The sequence below is a fragment of the Neophocaena asiaeorientalis genome, unplaced genomic scaffold (genome assembly GCF_003031525.2).
Source record: "Neophocaena asiaeorientalis asiaeorientalis breed wild unplaced genomic scaffold, Neophocaena_asiaeorientalis_V1.1 scaffold336, whole genome shotgun sequence".
NCBI classification, from domain to species: domain Eukaryota; kingdom Metazoa; phylum Chordata; class Mammalia; order Artiodactyla; family Phocoenidae; genus Neophocaena; species Neophocaena asiaeorientalis.
In genome coordinates, this window is record NW_020174788.1 from 2,623,401 (window position 1) to 2,645,361 (window position 21,961).

Here is a 21,961-nt window from a genome sequence, read left to right on the forward strand (position 1 = left end):
CTCCCATTGTGGAGCACAGGCTCCGGACGCGCAGGTTCAGCGGCCATGGCTCACGGGCCCAGCCGCTCCACGGCATGTGGGATCCTCCCGGACTGGGGCATGAACCCGTGTCCCCTGCAGCGGCAGGCGGACTCTCAACCACTGCGCCAAAAGGGAAGCCCTATTTTTTTATTTTTAAAATTAATTAATTAATATATTTATTTTTGGCTGCATTGGGTCTTTGTTGCGGTGCACGGGCTTCTTGTGATGGCTTCTCTTTGTTGCAGAGCATGGGCTCTAGGCACACGGGCTTCAGAAGTTGTTGCTCATGGGCTCTAAAGCACAGGCTCAGTAGTTGTGATGCACAGGCTTAGTTGCTCCGCGGCATGTGGGATCTTCCCGGACCAGGACTTGAACCCGTGTCCCCTGCACTGGCAGGCGGATTCTTAACCACTGCGGCACCAGGGAAGCCCTGTAAACATCATTTAAATAACAACATCCTGCAGCTCTTAAGACTCAGGTAGCTTCACTACCTCAAATCTGATTGCTCACAGCCATTCTGAAGTACTCTGGACTCCAGGAAACTTGACCTTATAAGACACTATGTTTTGTAACAAGAACTGGAGAAGATGCAGACTCTTTTCATTAACATTATATTTACATATAATCCTAGCAGCCAACATTTATTGTGTCTACTGTGCGCCAGGTGCTCTCTTCATCTTCCAAAAACTCTGTGTGGTTAGTATCATCTCACGGATTGGCACACATTTAGTATCTCTCTTCATCTCACAAAACCTCTGCGTGGTTAGTATCATCTCATCGACTGGCACACATTCTTCTGTAAAGGGCCACAGAGTGAATATATTAGGCTTTGCAGGCTGCACAGTCTGTTGCAATTTCTCAGTTCTGCAGTTATAGCTGAGAGCAGTGGCAGACAATGCATGAGTCAATGGGTGTGTCTCATTCGAAGAAAACTTTCTAAGAACACTGAAATGTGAATTACATACATTTTTGTGCCTCATAAAATACTATTTTTCCTTTGTTTCACTTTTTTATTTGTTTTCAAATACTTAAAAACGTAAAAACGATTCTTAGCTCATGAGTCATAAAAATAGGTGGCAGGCCAGATATAGCCCAGGGGGCCATAGTCTGCCAACCTCTACACTATCTAAATATTTCAGGGCAGGGAAGTGAAGCTCAGGGAGACACAGCTCCTAAAAAGTACAGAGCCAGTTCTGACTCTCAGGCCCATTCTCCTTTTGATTCCTGTGTTTCTGTGTCGTGGTTTATACTCAGTGCAAAGGTTAAATTCTTCCTGTAGCCAAGAACTTAAAATGAGTGACAAATAAGTGGATTTTCCCTGAGTTGATAGGTTCCTTCTTTTCTTCTTGTTTTTTTAATTATTTATTTATTTATTAACAACTCGATTGGACTATAATTGCTTTACAATGGTGTGTTAGTTTCTGCTCTATAACAAAGTGAATGAGCTATACATATATATAAATCCCCATATCTCTTCACTTTGGCATCTCCCTCCCACTCTCCCTATCACACCCCTCTAGGTGGACACAAAGCACAGAGCTTTGCTATGTGCTGCTTCCCACTAGCTATCTATTTTACATTTGGTAGTGTATATATGTCCATGCCACTCTCTCACTTCATCCCAGCTTACCCTTCGCCCTGCTCGTGTCCTCAAGTCCATTCTCTTTGTCTGCGTCTTTATTCCTGTCCTGCCCCTAGGTTCTTCAGAACCATTTTTTTTTCTTTTAGATTCCATATATATGTGTTAGCATACAGTATTTGTTTTTCTCTTTCTGACTTACTTCACTCTGTATGACAGACTCTAGATCCATGCAACTCACTACAAATAACTCAATTTCATTTCTTTTAATGGCTAAGTAATATTCCATTGCATATATGTGCCACATCTTCTTTATCCATTCATCTGTCAATGGACACTTAGGTTGCTTCCATGTCATGGCTATTGTAAATACAGCTGCAATAAACACTGTGGTACATGACTATTTTTGAATTATGGTTTTCTCAAGGTATATGCCCAGTAGTGGGATTGCTGGGTTGTATGGTAGTTTTAGTTTTAGTTTTTTGAGGAACCTCCATACTGTTCTCCATAGTGGCTGTATCAATTTACATTCCCACGAACAGTGCAAGAGGGTTCTGTTTTCTCCACACCCTTTTCAGCATTTATTGTTTGTAAAATTTTGATGACAGCCATTCTGACCAGTGTGAGGTGATACCTCAGAGTAGTTTTGATTTGCATTTCTCTAATGTTTAGTGATGTTGAACATCCTTTCATGTGTTTCTTAGCAATCTGTATCTCTGCTTTGGAGAAATGTCTATTTAGGTCTTCTGCCCATTTTTGGATTGGGTTGTTTGTTTTTTTGATATTGAGCTGCATGAGCTGCTTGTATATTTTGGAGATTAATCCGTTGTCAGTTGCTTCATTTGTGAATATTTTCTCCCATTCTAAGGGTTGCCTTTTCATCTTTATGGTTTCCTTTGCTGTGCAAAAGCTTTCAAGTTTCATTAGGTCCTATTTGTTTATTTTTGTTTTTATTTCCATTTCTCTATGAGGTAGGTCAAAAAGGATCTTGCTGTGATTTATGTCATGGAGTGTTCTGCCTATGTTTTCCTATAAGAATTTTATAGTGACTGGCCTTTCATTTAGGTCTTCAACCCTTTTGAGCTTATTTTTGTACATGGTGTTAGGGAGTGTTCTAATTTCATTCTTTTACAAGTAGCTGTCCACTTTTCCCAGCACCACTTATTGAAGACGCTTTCTTTTCTCCATTGTATATTCTTGCCTCCTTTATCAAAGATAAGGTGACCATATTTGCATGGGTTTATCTCTGGGCTTTCTATCTTGTACCATTGATCTATATTTCTGTTTCTGTGCCAGTACCATACTGTCTTGATTACTGTAGCTTTGTAGTATAGTCTGAGGTCAGGGAGCCTGATTCCTCCAGCTCCATTTTTCTTTCTCAAGATTGCTTTGGCTATTCAGTGTCTTTTGTGTTTCCATACCAATTGTGAAATTTTTTATTCTAGTTCTCTGAAAAATGCCATTGGTAGTTTGATAGGGATTACATTGAATCTGTAGATTGCTTAGGGTAGTATAGTCATTTTCACAAAGTTGATTCTTCCAATCCAAGAACATGCTATATCTCTTCATCTGTTTCTATCATCTTTAATTTCTTTCATCATTGTCTTACAGTTTTCTGCATACAGGTCTTTTGTCTCCCCAGGTAGGTTTATTCCTAGGTATTTTATTCTTTTTGTTGCATTGGTAAATGGGAGTGTTTCCTTAAATTCTCTTTCAGAATTTTCATCATAAGTGTCTAGGAGTGCAAGAGATTTCTGTGCATTAATTTTGTACCCTGCAACTTTACCAAATTCATTGATTAGCTCCAGTAGTTTTCTGGTAGCGTCTTTAGGATTCTCTATGTATAGTATCACGTCATCTGCTAACAATGACAGTTTTATTTCTTCTTTTCCAATCTGGATTTCTTTTATTTCTTTTTCTTCTTTGATGGCTGTGGGTATAACTTCCAAAACTATATTGAATCACAGCGCTGAGAGTGGGCAACCTTGTCTTGTTCCTGATCTTAGAGGAAATGGTTTCACTTTTTCACCATTAAGAACAATGTTGGCTGTGGGTTTGTCATATATGGCCTTTATTATGTTGAGGTACCTTCCCTCTATGTCTACTTTCTGCAGGGTTTTTATGATAAATGGGTATTGAATTTTGTCAAAAGCTTTTCTTCATCTATTGGGATGATAATATGGTTTTCTCCTTCAACTTGTTAATATAGTTTATTACACTGACTGATTTCCATATATTGAAGAATCCTTGCATTTCTGGGATAACCCCACTTGATCTTGGCGTATGATCCTTTTAATGTGCTGTTGTATTCTGTTTGCTAGTATTTTGTTGAAGATTTTTGCATCTATGTTCATCAGTGATATTGGCCTATAGTTTTCGTGTTTTCTGGCATCTTTGTCTGGTTTTGGTTATCAGGGTGATGGTGACATTGTGGAATAAGCTTTGGAGTGTTCCTCCCTCTGCTATATTTTGGAAGAGTTTGAGAAGGATAGGTGTTAGCTCTTTTCCAAATGTTTGATAGAATTCACCTGTGAAGCTATTTGGTCCTGGCCTTCTGTTTGTTGGAAGATTTTTAATCACAGTCTCAATTTCAGTGCTTGTGATTGATCCGTTGATATTTACTATTTCTTCATGGTTCAGTCTCAGAAGTTTGTGGTTTTCTAAGAATTTGTCCATTTCTTCCAGGTTGTCCATTTTATTGGCATAGAGCTGCTTGTAGTAATTTCTCATGATCCTTTGTATTTCTGCAGTGTCTTTTGTTACTTCTCCTTTTTCATGTGTAATTCTGTTGCTTTGAGTCTTCTCTCTTTTCTTCTTGATGAGTCTGGCTAATGAGTTATCAATTTTGGTTATCTTCTCAAAGAACCAGTTTTTAGTTTTATTGATCTTCGCTGTCGTTTCCTTCATTTCTTTTTCATTTATTTCTATCTGATCTTTATATCTTTCCTTCTGCTAATTTGGGAGTTTTTTTGTTCTTGTTTCCCTAATTGCTTTAGGTGTAAGGTTAGGTTGTTTATTTGAGATGTTTGTTGTTTCTTGAGGTATGATTGTATTGCTATAAACTTCCCTCTTGTAACTGCTTTTGCTGCAACCCATAGGTTTTGCGTGGTCATCTTTTCATTGTCATTTGTTTGTAGGTATTTTTTGATTTCCTCTTTGATTTCTTTAGTGATCTCTTGGTTATTTAGTAGTGTATTGTTTAGCCTCCATGTGTTTGTATTTTTTACAGATTTTTTCCTATAATTGATGTCTAGTCTCATAGCACTGTGATCAGAAAGGATACCTGATACAATTTCAAATTTCTTAAATTTACCAAGGCTTGATTTATGACTCAAGGTATGATCTAACCTGCAGAATGTTCCATGAGCACCTGAGAAGAAAGTATATTCTGTTGTTTTTGGATGGAATGTCCAATAAATATCATTAAGTCCATCTTGTTTAATGGATCATTTAAAGCTTGTGTTTCATTATTTATTTTCATTTTGGATCACCTGTCCTTTGGTAAAAGTGGGGTGCTAATGTCTCCTATTATGATTGTGTTACTGTCGATTTCCCTGTTAATGACTGTTAGCATTTGCCAATGTATTGAGTTGCTCCTCTGTTGGGGGCATAAATATTTACACTTGTTATATCTTCTTCTTGGATTGATCCCTTGATCATTATGGAGGGTCCTTCTTTGTCTCCTATAATATTCTTTATTTTAAAGTGTATTTTGTCTGATATGAGAACTGCTACTGCAGCTTTCTTTTCATTTCCATTTGCATGGAATATCTTTTTCCACCCCATCACCTTCAGTGTGTATGTGTCCCTAGGTCTGAAGTGGGTCTCTTGTAAACAGCATATGTACTGGTCTTGTTTTTGTATCCATTCAGCCAGTCTATGTCTTTTGGGTAGAGCATTTGATCTATTTACATTTAAGGTAGTTATCGATATGTAGGTTCCTATACCATTTTCTTAAGTGTTTTGGGCTTGTTACTGTAAGTCTTTTCCTTCGCTTCTGTGTCCTGCCTACAGAAGTTCCTTTAGCATTTGTTGTAGAGCTGGTTTGGTGGTGCTGAAATCTCGTAGCGTTTGCTTGTCTGTAAAGGTTTTAATTTCTCTGTCGAATCTGAATGAGATCCTTGCTGGTAGAGTAATCTTGGTTGTAGGTTTTTCCCTTTCATCACTTTAAATATGTCCTGCCACTCCCTTCTGGCTTGCAGAGTTTCTGCTGAACGATCAGCTGTTAACCTTATGGGTGTTCCCATGTATGTTAATTGTTGTTTTTCCCTTGTTGCTTTTAATATTTTTCTTTGTATTTAATTTTTGATAGTTTGATTAATATGTGTCTTGGTATGTTTGTCCTTGGATTTATCCTGTATGAGACTCTCTGTGCTTCCTGGACTTGATTGAATATTTTCTTACCCATATTAGGGAAGTATTGAACTATAATCTCTTCACATATTTTCTCAGTCCCTTTTTTTTTTCTTCTTCTTCTTCTTCTGGGACCCCTATAATTCAAATGTTGGTGCGTTTAATGTTGTCCCAGAGGTCTCTGAGATTGTCTTCAATTCTTTTCATTCATTTTTCTTTATTCTGCTCTGTGGTAGTTATTTCCACTATTTTATCTTATAGGTCACTTATCTGTTCTTCTGCCTCAGTTATTCTGCTATTGATTCATTCTAGAGAATTTTTAATTTCATGTATGGTGTTGTTCATCATTGTTATTTTGCTCTTTAGTTCTTCTATGTCCTTGTTAAACGTTTCTTGTATTTTCTCCATTCTATTTCCAAGATTTTGGATCATCTTTACTATCATTACTCTGAATTCTTTTTCAGGTAGACTGCCTATTTTCTCTTCATTTTTTTGGTCTGCTGGGTTTTTACCTTGCTCCTTCATGTGATGTGTATATCTCTGTCTTCTCATATTGCTTACCTTAATGTGTTTGGGGTCTCCGTTTCACAGCCCGCAGGTTCTTATTTCCCCTTGTTTTTGGTGTCTACTCCCTGTGGGTAAGGTTGGTTCAGTTGGTTGTGTAGGCTTCCTGGTGGAGGGGAGTGGTGCCTGTTTTCTGGTGGATGCAGCTGGATCTTCTCTTTCTGGTGGGCAGGACCACGTCCGGTGTTGTGTTTTGGGCTTTCTGTGAACTTATTATGATTTTAGGCAGGCTCTCTGCTAATGGGTGGGGTTGTGTTCCTGTCTTGCTAGTTGTTTGTCATAGGGTGTCTAGCACTGTAGCTTGCCACTCATTGAGTGGAGCTGGGTCTTAGCATTGAGATGGAGATCTCTGGGAGAGCTTATGCTGTTTGATATTTCATGGTGCCAGGAGGCCTCTGGTGGACCAATGTCCTGAACTTAGCTCTCCCACTTTGGAGGCTCAGGTGTGACACCCAGCGAGAGCACCAAGACCATGTCAGACACATGGCTCAGAAGAAAAGGGAGAAAAAGAAAGAAAGAAAGAAGAAATAAATAAATTAAATAAAATAACGTTATTAAAGTAGAAAAAAAATATTAAAAATAAAAAAAGTAATTAAAAAAAGAGAGAACGAAAGAGAGCAACCAAAGAAACAAAAATCCACCAACAAGCGCTAAAAACTGCACTAAAAAACAACAAAAAAAAAACTGGACAGTCAGAACCCTAGGACAAATGGCAAAAGCAAAGCTATACAGACAAAATCACACAAAGAAGCACACACATACACACTCACAAAAAGAGAAAAAGGGGAAAAAAAGTATATATATGTATAAAATAACTAAAGTAGGAGAGCAACCAAATCAATAAACAAATCTACCAGTGATAATAAGCTCTAAATACTAAAGTAAGATAAACATAAAAGCAGAAACAAATTAGATGCCGAAAGCAAACCCCAAGCCTACAGTTGCTCTCAAAGTTCTTTGCCTCAATTTTGGAATGATTCATTGTCTATTCGGGTATTCCACAGATGCAGGGTACAGCAAGATGATTGTGGAGATTTAATCCGCTGCTCCTGAGGCTGCTGGGAGAAATTTCCCTTTCTCTTCTTTGTTTGCACAGCTCCTGGGGTTCAGCTTTGGATTTGGCCCTACTGCTGTTTTTTGCTCAGACAGGACGGGGTTAAAGGAGCACCTGATTAGGGGGCTCTGGCTCACTCAGGCCGGGAGGTGGGACGGGTATGGAATGCAGGGCGAGCCAGCGTGATGTTACAACAGCCTGAGGCGCCATGTGTTCTCCCAGGGAAGTTGTCCCTGGATCATGGGACCCTGGCAGTGATGGGCTACACAGACTCCTGGGAGGGGAGGTGTGGATAGTTACCTGTGCTTGCCCACAGGCTGCTTGATGGCTGCAGCAGCAGCCTTAGTGTCTCATACCCATCTCTGGTGTCTGCACTGAGAGCCACAGCTCACGCCCGTGTCTGGTGCTCATTTAGGTGGTGCTCTGAATCCTCTTTCCTTGTGCACCCTGAAACAATGGTCTCTTGCCTCTTAGGCAGTCCCAGACTTTTCCTCGGACTCCCTTCCGGCTAGCTGTGGTCCACTAGCCCCCTTCAGGCTGTGTTCACGCAGCCAACCCCAGTCCTCTCCCTGGGGTCTGACCTCCGAAGCCTGAGCCTCAGCTCCCAGCCCTGACTCACCCTGGTGGGTGAGCAGACAAGCCTCTTGGGCTGGTGAGTGCTGTTCTGCACTGATCCTCTGTGCGGGAATCTCTCCACTTTGCCCCCTGCACCCCTGTTGCTACGCTCTCCTCTGTGGCTCTGAGGCTTCCCCTGCCAACCACCCCCTGTCTCCGCCAGTGAAGGGGCTTCCTAGTATGTGGAAACTTTTCCTCCTTCACAGCTCACCCCCAGAGGTGCAGGTCCTGTCCCTATTCTTTTGTCTCTGTTTTTTCTTTTTTCTTTTGACCTATGCAGGTACATGTGGTGTTTCTTTCCTTTTGGGGAAGTCTGAGTTCTTCTGCCAGCATTCAGTAGGTGTTCTGTAGGAGTTGTTCCACATGTAGATGTGGTTTTGATATATTTGTGGGGAGGAAGGTGATCTGCACGTCTTTCTCCTCTGCCAACTTGAAGGCACTCCCCCGTTTCTTCTTTAAGTAAAACTAAATTCAACTATAGTCTATTACCTTCAGTGGAACTTTTTATCTCATCTGGAAGGGCAGCAGTTCCGGCAAATCAAAACTAATAAATTATGCCTATAATTACTCATTGGCCCCTTAATGAAAACAAGTTAGTTTCTGTATTACTATTTATTTAATTATTCTAGAATTGGCAAATGACCTTTTTTTGTTGTTAAAAACTCTAGAGACTGCTGAAGCCAACTTCTGGAGAAAAGGTGAGAGATAAAGCCAGGAAGGGAAGGTGGAGGAAATCAAGTATAAATTACGTTCCATGTTAAAATTCTCTTTGAAATTTGAGTCTTTTAAAATTTAAGAGATATGTCCTTATAGCTTCCAAGATAAAAGCTATGAGTTTTTCCAATCAGAAACTTCAAGCACCATGAGTCAAACACTAACCATTATTATTTGCAAAATGGGTGTGAGATCAGTCAACAAATTTTCAAGGAAGAGAAGTGGAGGGAAGGGAAAATGGAGGAGGAAAAGGAGAAGTAACAGATGCCTCAGCCATAGGGGCAAGTTTAGACACACATGGATATGGGACATTGCTTAGAACAGATGAGAGGGGAAAGAAACATGAAAACAAATCTGGTTGGAAGAGAGGAGATCTCAAGAGCTTTGTAAATAAATTAAGCTTGAAATGAGTGAAAGAATAAAACAGTAGTTCCTTAGCCAGTGTCTATGAGGAAAAGGATCTCAGAAAATCCTCTTCTAGGGTTAGTTAAGTTACTATAGATAAACAAGGAAATGGTAATAATTCCAATTAATTTTTTTTAGAGTTAACTCTTCACCAGCTACTGCGTTTTCCATTATAATTTAATCTGTAGGACACCCTTATGAGGTAAGTGCTGGAATTATCTGTTTCATAAATGAGGAATCTGGGGTACAGAGAAGTTAAGTGACTGCCCCAAATCAAACAGTGGATAAGAAATAAAGATAGGATTAAATCAGGCCTGCCTAATGATGAAGTCTGTGTCCTTACTGTTATGCTAAACTGCTTCCTGTTCCTATTAATGAATATAAAATTGAAGTAGAGTGGTGTCACAACTTAATATTTTATATGAGTAATGGACTAATGTAATTTTAGTAGCACTTTGTAATTTATAAAATGCATTTGCACACACAATGTTTCACTCGCATTTCACAATATCCCTATGTGGTAGCTTAGGATTATCTCCTAAGTATATCAATGGGCAAATTTATGATCAAAGAAGTGACTTGTTCTAGGTCACAGGGCTGGAAGTGTCAGGGTGGTGGACGGGAGACAGCTGCCTCTATCTATTTATCTGGGAACTCTGGCCTTGCCACTTACTAAATGAATGTGTTTGGACAAACAAAACCTTTCCAACTCCAGTATCCACACCTGAGAAATGGGGATAGAATTTTAACTTTTCCGAGTCTTTCTCAGAAAAAAACTAATTAACCTTTATGAATGCCTTTGATACACGTAGGCATGCAAGAAAGGCACATTTCCTTCACCTGCCTGTGATACTGGGTACCTCAGAAAACACCCTGAATATATGCATATCAAACTTAATATATATAACGTTTATTTATCAATTATACCTCAATAAACCTGGGGGAGAAAACCAACTGGGAACAGTCCTGAATCAGAGTTGTAAGATCTGGGATCTTTTCTCAACCATGCTCTTAGGCAGCTGTGACACGGTACTGAAACTTCACATCCATCTGTAACCACACGTTGGTAAACTGGCTGGCAGGGAGGGGGTGGTGCTATGTGACAGCAATGTGGTGTTGGGAAGACAGATGCTCAACCAGTTCTTGCCAAGAAGTAAGAGCTGGCTCCAGATACTACTGAGTAAAACTATAAGATTAGATCAGTGTTTTTCAAAAGTTTTCTGAAAGGAGAAACTTTTTATTTATTTTTTTGGCCTGTTGTTGCAAAGCATGAAGTGAGTTAAAGAATAAAACACTAGGAGAGGGGCTTCCCTGGTGGCACAGTGGTTGAGAGTCCACCTGCTGATGCAGGGGACACGGGTTCGTGCCCTGGTCCGGGAAGATCCCACATGCCGCGGAGCGGCTGGGCCCGTGAGCCTGCGCGTCCAGAGCCTGTGCTCCGCAACGGGAGAGGCCACGACAGTGAGAGGCCCGAGTAAAAAAACAAAAAAAAAACACTAGGAGAGCAGGTTTCTCAAAGAGTTCTCATTGCAAAAAAGAATGAAGCGATAGAAAGGGAAACCTGAGAATGGTTTGGGAAGCTAGCTAATTATATGGTATGAAATAAAATCCTTGATGCTGGATTTTTCAGAGATTTGTATCCCATATGTATTGTGAACTTGCAAGAGGAGACTAACACAGAGCACATTTTCTAAGCCTATATGACCACTGCCTCTTTTTTAATGGAGCATTTTATAGGACTAACGTTCGACAGAACACATTTTGGAAACTTCCAATGCAGAAGAAATAAGGTGAGTTAACAGGAACTCTCCTTGTTTTAATCAGTGCAATCTCATCAAGTAATTACCTGAAGCTAATAATGTGACCACCCTGTGCTAGAAAGCCATGGAGACAGGAAAAAGCAAAGGAAAGGAAAGGAAAGGGAAGGGAAGGGGAGGGGAGGGGAGGGGAGGGAAGGGAAGGGGGGTCACCTGGCTTCTTTCTGGCTCTCAGAGAGAGATTTCTGCAGGACAGAAAAATGGACATGTCATGCAAAGGAATAATTGTGTAAGATCAGAAAGTGGGATCCTAGGGGCCAGTTTCTATATCCAACCAAGGTAATCAAGGAATGACAGAAGTGAAGCATGAAACAAATTTCCTGGAGCAGATGCTGGAAACCTGAAAAATGTTTGAGAAAAAAAGTGGACTAAAGACATGCTTATTGCAGAATCTAAGTTTATCTTCTACTCATCTATGGCAAAGAACTAAGGGAATTTTTTTCTTTCTTTTTTTTTTTTTTGTTTGTGGTATGCGGGCCTCTCACTGTTGTGGCCTCTCCCATTGCGGAGCACAGGCTCCGGACGCGCAGGCTCAGTGGCCGTGGCTCACGGGCGCAGCTGCTCCACGGCATGTGGGATCTTCCTGGACCGGGGCACGAAACCATGTCCCCTGAATCGTCAGGCGGACTCTCAACCACTGTGCCACCAGGGAAGCCCAGGGCATTTCTTTTGATCTTCAGTTCCATGAAATCACTATCGCAGTGACGTTGCCAGTTCGTATTTTTTACTATGTTGGAGATACAGTCTCAGAAATAAAAAAAAAGCCTCCTTTGTTCTCCTCTGGACAAACCCTGAACATAACAATGCTCTTCAGGGTATACCACATCATACTTATTGTAAAAAATAAACACTCAGAATAGGCCACACAAAACAGAGAAACTGCCAAATAAAGTTAATTTCAGGCAGGCAAAGAAATGTTTCTTCCATTCTGTGATCCAGTAGGGAACAGAAAACAGCCCTAACGGTACACACAGAATCATGTAAAAACTCTTAGCTGCACTATGTTAGATGCTTTATGTGCCAAATGATGGCCTCCGAACTCTTGATTTCCTTAGGTCTTTGACAGCTAGTCAGAAAACACAGGGGAAGAGAATTCAGTGGCAGAAAAGCTCCCAGCAGTTCTTTGATCCAATTGACTGTTTCCAAACTATTTCCTGTCATGACAACTTCCCTGGCATATGCCTGTATTTAAAAGTTGTTCTGAAGCACACGACTATCAAGATCCACCTTGTTTAACTTTTAAGCTTTAGTTTCTCTTAGTCTTCATGTAATATTTTAATAATTTATTTTAACTCAACTTCACATGTCTGCAAATCAAGACGACCACCACCATCATACATGGTGCAGACACAGGGCCTGGAATAGGGCATGTAAAATCTCTAATCCTTATAAAATCTCTAACCCTTAAAACAATACCAACCACTCCAATAAAGACATTAAAACAAACAAACAAACAAACAAAAACAATACCAACAAAGAGGATGCATATATGCCTGCATGCATGCACACACAAAGACACAAGTGCACTTATATCCTTGGCTGTGGGGACGGTGTATGTGTATATGCATAAAACTAAGGTTCCAAGAAGGTAAGTCACATGTTCAAAGGCATCTGGCTGGTAAGAAAGCGTCAGAATCCAGAATCATACCGGGGTCCCTCAGAGCTCACCACCTACTGTCTTTCCCCCAAGCCAGACTGCCTCAGTTGTTCACTACCTCTCTCTGAAGATGTTAGTCTTCACCTTTTTTCTCTTTGTGTCTATCCTTTCAGACCTTTTCCCCATTCCTTTCTAACTCTCTCTTAGCTGTATTTCTAAAGCTTCTTACTATCCTCTAGTTCATAGTTTCTTAGTGAGATCCTGACATAAAACATTAATATATGTTGAAGGGAAAGAAAAATAAGAAGCTATAGAAAAGTATCTCAAATCATCGAGCATGATCATCTTTGGGGAATGATGTGAAGGACTTCCACTTTCTATGTTATTTATTAAATAAGTTAATATTTGTAAATTCTTAGAACAGAGATTAAACATATTCTTTTTAAAGGCCCATTTGCATTAGAACCACCTTTTGGTCAAATGGGTAACTCCCAGGCTCTAGCCCAAGCCTGGTGAATAGAATTACCTGGGGGTACAGCACAGAAATCTACATTTTAATCAAGCTCCCCAAGAGACTGTTTTGCACAGCAAAGTTTGAAAACCTCTATTATAGTTATTATAAAAGCCCGAGTACAATGTGTAAATTGAAAATGCTTCTCTTCATACACTATGGCCAAGCCTCCTCCACTTTATTTTTCTTCATTTCACTTTTTCCCTGAGAATGTGCTATGTGTTTACCCTCAGCTGTATTTTCCTTCTAGAATGTAAAATCCACGAAGCATAGGTTCTTTTCTCTTTTCTTAACTGCTCTTGCTTTCTCCATTAGTACCTATTAAGTGAGTGATAAATGTTGGTTGAATAAATAAACGAAGGAAATGGGACCATTCTATGTTTAACCTCTCTCCCCAACAGATATCTACTGTTGGGTCCTGTGAGCTCACTAAATACTCCTTCATTTTTATCACCCTTCTTCTATGTAATACTATCAGCTCAAAAGCATTGCACATCCTTTCTTGACTTTCATCCTTACAAAATGCCCTAAGAAGTTACACATGCATACAAATGAATGAACAATTCAGGAAACCAAAGCTCATAATCATTCAGTTAGCAATCCATTCCCTAAATGAAAGAATCAACCGGGTAGAACTCAACACTGTTCATTCCACGGGTAACGCTTTCCTCACAATACCAAACAGATTTTCATCATAACCAACTACTTCGTTGTGGTTGAGCTGTGGTCTCAAAGCGGGGTCCCCCACCATCAGCATCACTTGAGAATGTCAGAAAGTCAAAAACTCAGACACAACTCCAGACCTACTGGGTCAGAAACTCCGGGGAGGGGCCCAACTATTTGTTTTAACGTACGCTCCAGGTGATTTTGATGCAGGCTCAAGTTTGAAGAGCACTGAGTTGGGACAATAAACTGCTGTTAAAATGGAAAAGGTATTTCTCAGGATGAGCAATGGTCACCAATAATCAACACAGGGAAAGAAATTCATGAGATGAGCATGTATCACAATGGTAGGAGACAATGGAGTAACAGGCTTGGCATGGTCTCTGTCCTGTGGGGAATGGTTTAAAAAAAAAAAAAAGCTAGGAAGAATGGAAGCCAGAACAAGTAAGTGTCAACAAATATTAAAGAAGGAGGCATGAGACTGATCTGTCGTCCATCATGTTGAACCAGAGTAGAACTCAATTTGGGGCCAAGAAATACAACTCAGTTTTTCAGTTTCCACACACCACTTATGAATGAAATGCTTACGTGGCTCTTGCTTCAGGACCAATGAAGACCATCTTCTCTTTAATGGATTACACAATCATGGAGAAACACTAACTACCTCCCCTATGACCACCACGTGTGAATTTGCTTCTAGTTATTTAAATGTCCCTCTTACATACAAAGTTTTCTGGGGAATAATTTAAGGTATATAGTTCTACAGAGTCTGTTATTGGGCATAATAGAAAGTGTTCCATTTCATCTTTCTAGCAACAGTAATTTAATCACCCAGAATAATTTTTGAAGTATATAAATGGGCTAAGAATTTCCAATGATACCATGTACATTCATCTTCAAAAGGAATATGTTTCCTTTACTTAAGGTATTTACCAGTTGGATAATTACTTTTATTAAAATTAAATATTTTAAATTTTAAATATTCAACTGAATATCTCAGACAATATAGACAGATACAAGGCATAATAATTTCTCTCTTGAAAAGAAGGAAATTTCCTATTCCTTTCTAAAAGAAAATAGTTTTAAGAATGCATATAAGCCAGACTTAGAGAATCAGAGTAAAGGATAAAAACACCCCTTGGCTCAAACCAGTAATTATTCAATTAAGTATCTAATAGTATGCAACCATATTAAAACTAATTGAGTCACTCCTCCTTGTTCATTCTATAAGGCAGTTAAATACACACAGCTGCTTTACAATATTCTCTGCTACCAAGGGTAGAAAATATTATTTAACCAGGGCAGCCACGATTATGTATCTAAGTCATTCATTTATTAATTTGCTCATTTAGCAAAAGTTTGGTGCCTACTGCAACCCAGGGACCATGCAAACTATGGAGAATATGATGTTCCATAAAATAAAAAGCCCTTCTCCTTACACAGATACTACAAACACTATAGCTCTATTTTGTGCTGCTTCAGAAAAGAAAGTCACAATAAACAAATCAAAGTGTATTAGATTATGCCTTCTAAACATTCATTCTGCCTTCCTCTTACAGGAGAATTCTCATTTTGCTTGGAAAGCCAGCCCTTCCCCGTTTCCAGTTTACCTGGTTTGACTGGGCCTGACTGCACCCCTTGCTGCTGGAAATGGTCCCATAACCAAGGGCTAGTCTATCAGCATATTCTCGTCACTGATGATTGGTTCATATCTGGGATATGACCTGAACCATGTTAATGAGACTCACTTGTGGAATTTATGTTAGAACTACTGGAAAACAGAAGATTTATCTGCTGAAATTGCTAGATTTTTAGATGATGTAAGCCTGGAACTCTTAGAGTTACTACAGTGAGAAAGCCTAAGGTAGAATAAGGAAATCAAGCATGAGAAAAACAAAAGGTGTGGATGACATCATTTGATCCATTTCCTGGATCTAGCCATGCCTGAAGCTGGACTTACCTCTAGATTTAAATTAGAAGGTACACATACCCACTCCATATCATTCTCCCTGCCTTACTTTTTTTCATCTGACATTCTACATATTTTACATTTTTATTTTCTGTTAGGGTCCTTCCCCTGCCCTCCAGCTCCCCACCAACAGACTATAATGTTCACAAAGACCTGTTTTTCCTAGGGAGGAGGTCTATTTTGTTCACCACTGCATAGAACAGGACCTAGCACACAGCAGTCACTCAATAATTATTTTTCAAAAAATAAATAGGAACCATTTTGTTCCTAACCTTCCTTTCTATTATTACCATTACCCCCTTTCCCACACCTGCACACAGGAGACCCACTCACTAATCCTGCTACTCATTGACCCCAAATCCTCTTAGGATCATCATTCCTAGCATTCAATTTATAAATTTTTTTCAAATTTTTTCCTTGATCTTAATTATCACAAAAAGACATTAGAAATCAGTAGCCAGATTTTTATTTTGCATAAATCATGAAAACCAGCCTTATAAGAGTTAAATTAATAACCTAACCTATTCCCTAAATGAGTATGCTGGAATTACAGGTTGACATTGATATTCCTAAATGTAACACCCTCCAAAATACCAACATGTAAGTGCCTGTCCCTCTCCCCCGCATCTATTTTTCTATCAACATCACCCAGATAGTCTCTAGAATTCTGTACGTACTCAATAAATGTCTGATGTATGCTGAATGTTGAATAGAGGTAAGATAATTGGTTAAAATTTCACTTTGTAACACTATATTGAGTTTTCACTAACGCCTATGTCTTTAATTCTGGGAACTGCCTCCTAATTAAACCATCTCGCTCTATGGTTTGCTCTAATAATGACTTTTGATTCCAATTAATACAATGCATTGGGAAAACTAATTCACTGTAAAAATTCCTCTGCATTAAAGGCAAAAAGGGTGGAGGAGATTGGGTCCAAATGCTACTGGCAGGAACTGTATTCTTAATTCTATTTTCCCTAACACTGAAATGTACGCCCTCTGCGGATTGCCTGTGCTTGTACTAACTATGTAAATGTATCTATGATTGATTTTTAAGGCAGCACACCAGGGTATATTCAGCCCCTGAACAAGAAAAATATCATCCAACTGTAAATATCCAGTGGAGCAGTAAAACTGTTTCTTCTCTGCTCTGTGTAATTGCAGAAGCCAGGGAGAGAAGGAATGTTTTCCCAAATCTGGCTTCCCATTTGACTGAATAAATGTCAACTTGAAAAACAGGAAACAAAAATGCCATTATGAGGTCTTCTGAAATATAAAATATCCAAAAGGCTCTGTAGCTCAGGACTTGGCACTTTCCAGCTTAAATCTGCAGGTGAAGGTTTTAAAAGTTTCCATTCTAATTGCACATTGTTATGTGTGTGCTCTTATTCCCAAATCAGACACACTCGATGGGTTTCCAGCGATAATGGCATTTGATGCCTATTAATACAGCACTGTGGAAAAACCAATCTGTTGGATGAGCAGTTCTCAGCATCACAAGAGGCAAACTGGGGGCACAAGGCTGTTGCCAGTTGTTGGCCGATGTTTTTTTCTTTTTTCATTCTCTTTCAAACACGAACAAAAGTGTTCACTGCTGAAGTCTGTATATAGTAGTCAATGGGATATCTCATCTTATCGGGGAGGAAGGAAAGACTGGACAGTGCATTAGAGAACATTACAGCAGTAAAATATTTTTCAACAAAGGAAGAAAAATCCTTATTATGTATACTATTCAATAGTATTCATTAGTATATTAACTCAGGCTCCAGCCACTTCACGGAGTAGTAGATTCCTACGCGGGTTATTTAGGGGTTAGCCATCGTGAATCGGTCCCGCTGGGGCCATCATTTTTGCCTGAATGTGCAGCTACACCCTCCTCTTTGTAACTTTTTGGAGATTCCCATCCAGGAGAAGTAATATAGGAGGTACACCCTCTTTACTCTCATCACTTCCTACCACCATTTTCCCCAACGATAAGATGACTTACAAAATACCATGGAATGGTCCTTCCTCATGAAAAACACTCCAGGATACTTGCACTTTCCAACACTTTCTCAGAGGAGAAGGGATTCTGGTGCATATGAGAAGCAAAACCCAACTACAGCATCCTTCCCTACTCCCCGTTTTTGTTTTTTATAAAGGTGTAGGTGAATTTGATACATGAAACTATTTCATTTTCCATCTTTTATACTTTAAAGCTCTTGAATACATTTTTCTTATTTGTTGGTCTTCTGCATCTCTTCATTTGTGAACTCTCTATTCATATATCTTGTCCACTTCATCACTGGATTATTTGGGGGAAGTATTTCTTATGATGTCATGTTAACAAGTAGGGAAAGAGCAGAGATCTAATTTGGGAGACATATGAAGAAGTATCTATTGGATATATGTTCTAGGTGTTAGATATGATAACAACATGATCTAAATTTTAAATAGAAGCTATTAATTGAATATTTAAAATTTCATTAATAGAGTCTACAGCTCTATTTGATTTCCCACATGGAATTTTTAATTTACATTTTGTAAAGGCTAGAGAATTGAACACTCTGGACAATGTTGCAGGTTTCTGGATATTTAAAAGAACTTAGGACCCTGTGCGTTTCCTACCCTGCCCATAATAGACCATCATCACTGATACAGGCTAAGCCCTCTCTAGCTACACGCAGAAGCCTAAGCCAATAAACATGTTTCTAGCTCAGGTTTTCTTAGCCTCGGCATTATGGACATGTTGGACTGGATAATTATTTGTTGTGGGGGTATCCTGTGTGTCTGAATGATGTTTAACTCCAGACGTTGCCAGATGTCCCCCCAAGGACAAAACTGCCTCCATTTGAAAACCACTGGTCTAATTTACACAGAGAAATCTTTAATAGTCTCCAGACAAAATTGCCTCCAGTCGAAAATGACTAATCTGGTTTATACAAAGAAATTTTTGATAATTTTTAAGATGGAAACTCAGTCTCTGCCATGGGAAGCCATTTTTCCCAATGCAAAAATCAAAACAAAACAAAAACCACACACACACACACAAATCAAAGGCAAGCAATTTGACCATGGAAAGGAACACTAAAGTAGAATGTTGTGTCTATACCACTGATAACTTTTGAAAAGTTAACTATATTACACAGTGTGTTCTGTGGTTATACTTCTATGGAAAAAGTAAGTAAAAGGAGCAACCTACAATTTTCAAGAATATAGATTTGAAAGGTACTGTGAAACCACCACAAAATGACTGCATCAAGAATTACTTCACTGATAGCCTCATCCACCACAGGGCAGACAGCGAAGCAAGAAGAACTACAATCCTGCAGCCTGTGGAACAAAAACCACATTCACAGAAAGATAGACAAGATGAAAAGGCAGAGGGCTATATACCAGATGAAGGAACAAGATAAAACCCCAGAAAAACAACTAAATGAAATGGAGATAGGCAATATTCCAGAAAAATAATTCAGAATAATAATAGTGAAGATGATCCAGGACCTCAGAAAAAGAATGGAGGCAAAGATCGAGAAGATGCAAGAAATGTTTAACAAAGATCTAGAAGAATTAAAGAACAAACAAACAGAGATGAACAATACAATAACTGAAATGAAAACTACACTAGAAGGAATCAATAGCAGAATAACTGAGGCAGAAGAACGGATAAGTGACCTGGAAGACAAAATGGTGGAATTGACTGCTGTGGAACATAATAAAGAAAAAAGAATGAAAAGAAATGAAGACAGCCTAAGAGACCTCTGGGACAACATTAAAGGAAACAACATTCGCATTACAGAGTTCCCTAAAGGAGAAGAGAGAGAGAAAGGACCCGAGAAAATATTTGAAGAGATTGTAGTCAAAAACTTCCCTAACGTGGGAAAGGAAATAGCCACCAAAGTCCAGGACACACAGAGAGTCCCATACAGGATAAACCCAAGGAGAAACATGCCGAGAAACATGGTAATCAAATTAGCAAAAATTAAAGACAAAGAAAACTTATTGAAAGCAGCAAGGGAAAAACAACAAATAACATACAAGGGAACTCCCATAAGATTAACAGCTGATTTCTCAGCAGAAACTCTACAAGCCAGAAGGGAGTGGCATGATATACGTAAAGTGATGAAAGGGAAGAACCTCCAACCAAGATTACTCTACCCGGCAAGGATCTCATTCACTTTCGATGGAGAAATCAAAAGCTTTACAGACGAGCAAAAGCTAAGAGAATTCAGCACCGCCAAACCAGCTCTACAACAAATGCTAAAGGAACCTCTCTAAGTGGGAAACACAAGAGAAGAAAACGACCTACAGAAACAAACCCAAATCAATTAAGAAAATGGTCATAGGAAGATACATATCAATAATTACCTTAAACGTGAATGGATTAAATGTTCCAACCAAAAGACACAGGCTCACTGAATGGATACAAAAACAAAACCCATATATACGCTGTCTACAAGAGACACAATTCAGACCTAGGGACAAATACAGACTGAAAGTGGGGGGATGGAAAAGGATATTCCATGCAAATGGAAATCAGAAGAAAGCTGGAGTACCAATACTCATATCAGATAAAACAGACTTTGAAATAAAGAATGTTACAAGAGACGAGGAAGGACACTAGGTATGATCAAGGGATCAATCCAACAAGAAGATATAACAATTATAAATATATACGCACCCAACATAGGAGCACCTCAATACAAAAGGCAACTACTAACAGCTATAAAAGAGGAAATCAACAGTAACACAATAATAGTGGGGGACCTTAACACCTCACTTACACCAATGGACAGATCATCCAAAATGAAAATTAATAAGGAAACACAAGCTTTAAATGACACAATAGATCAGATAGATTTGTTTGATATTTGTAGGACATTCCATCCAAAAACAGCAGATTACACTTTCTTCTCAAGTGCGCACGGAACATTCTCCAGGACAGATCACACCTTGGGTCATAAATCAAGCCTCAGTAAATTTAAGAAAATTGAAATCATATCAAGCATCTTTCCTGACCACAGCCCTTTGAGATTAGAAATCAATTACTGGGAAAAAATGTAAAAAATACAAACACATGGAGGCTAAACAATACGTTACTAAATAACCAAGAGATCACTGAAGAAATCAAAGAAGAAATCAAAAAATACCTAGACAAAAATGACAATGAAAACACAGCGATCCAAGACGTACAGGATGCAGGAAAAGCAGTTCTAAGAGGGAAGTTTATAGCAATACAAGTCTACCTCAAGAAACAAGAAAAATCTCAAATAAACAATCCAATGTTACAGCTAAAGGAACTAGAGAAAGAAGAACAAACAAAACCCAAAGGTAGCGGAAGGAAAGAAATAAAAAATATCAGAGCAGAAATAAATGAAATAGAAACAAAGAAAACAATAGCAAATATCAATAAAACTAAAAGCTGGTTCTTTGAGAAGATAAACAAGATTGATAAACCATTAGCCAGACTCATAAAGAAAAACAGGGAGAGGACTCATATCAAAATTAGAAGTGAAAAAGGAGAAGTTACAACAGGCACCGCAGAAATACAAAGTATCCTAAGAGACTACTACAAGCAACTCTATGCCAATAAAATGGACAACCTGAAAGAAATGGACAAATTCTTAGAAAGGTATAACCATCCAAGACTGAACCAGGAAGAAATAGAAAATATGAACAGACCAATCACAAGTACTGAAATTGAAACTGTGATTAAAAATCTTCCAACAAACAAAAGTCCAGGACCAGATGGCTTCACAGGTGAATTCTATCAAACATTTAGAGAAGAGCTAACACCCATCCTTCCCAAACTCTTCCAAAAAGTTGCAGAGAAAGGAACACTCCCAAACTTTTTCTATGAGGCCACCATCACCCTGATACCAAAACCAGACAAAGATACGAGAAAAAAAGAAAATTACAGACCAGTATCACTGATTAATATAGATGCAAAAATCCTCAACAAAATACTAGCAAACAGAATCCAACAACACATAAAAAGTATCATACAATGATCGAGTGGGATTTATCCCAGGGATGCAAGGATTCTTCAATATATGCAAATCAATCAGTGTGACACACCATATTAACAAATTGAAGATTAAAAACCACATGATCATCTCA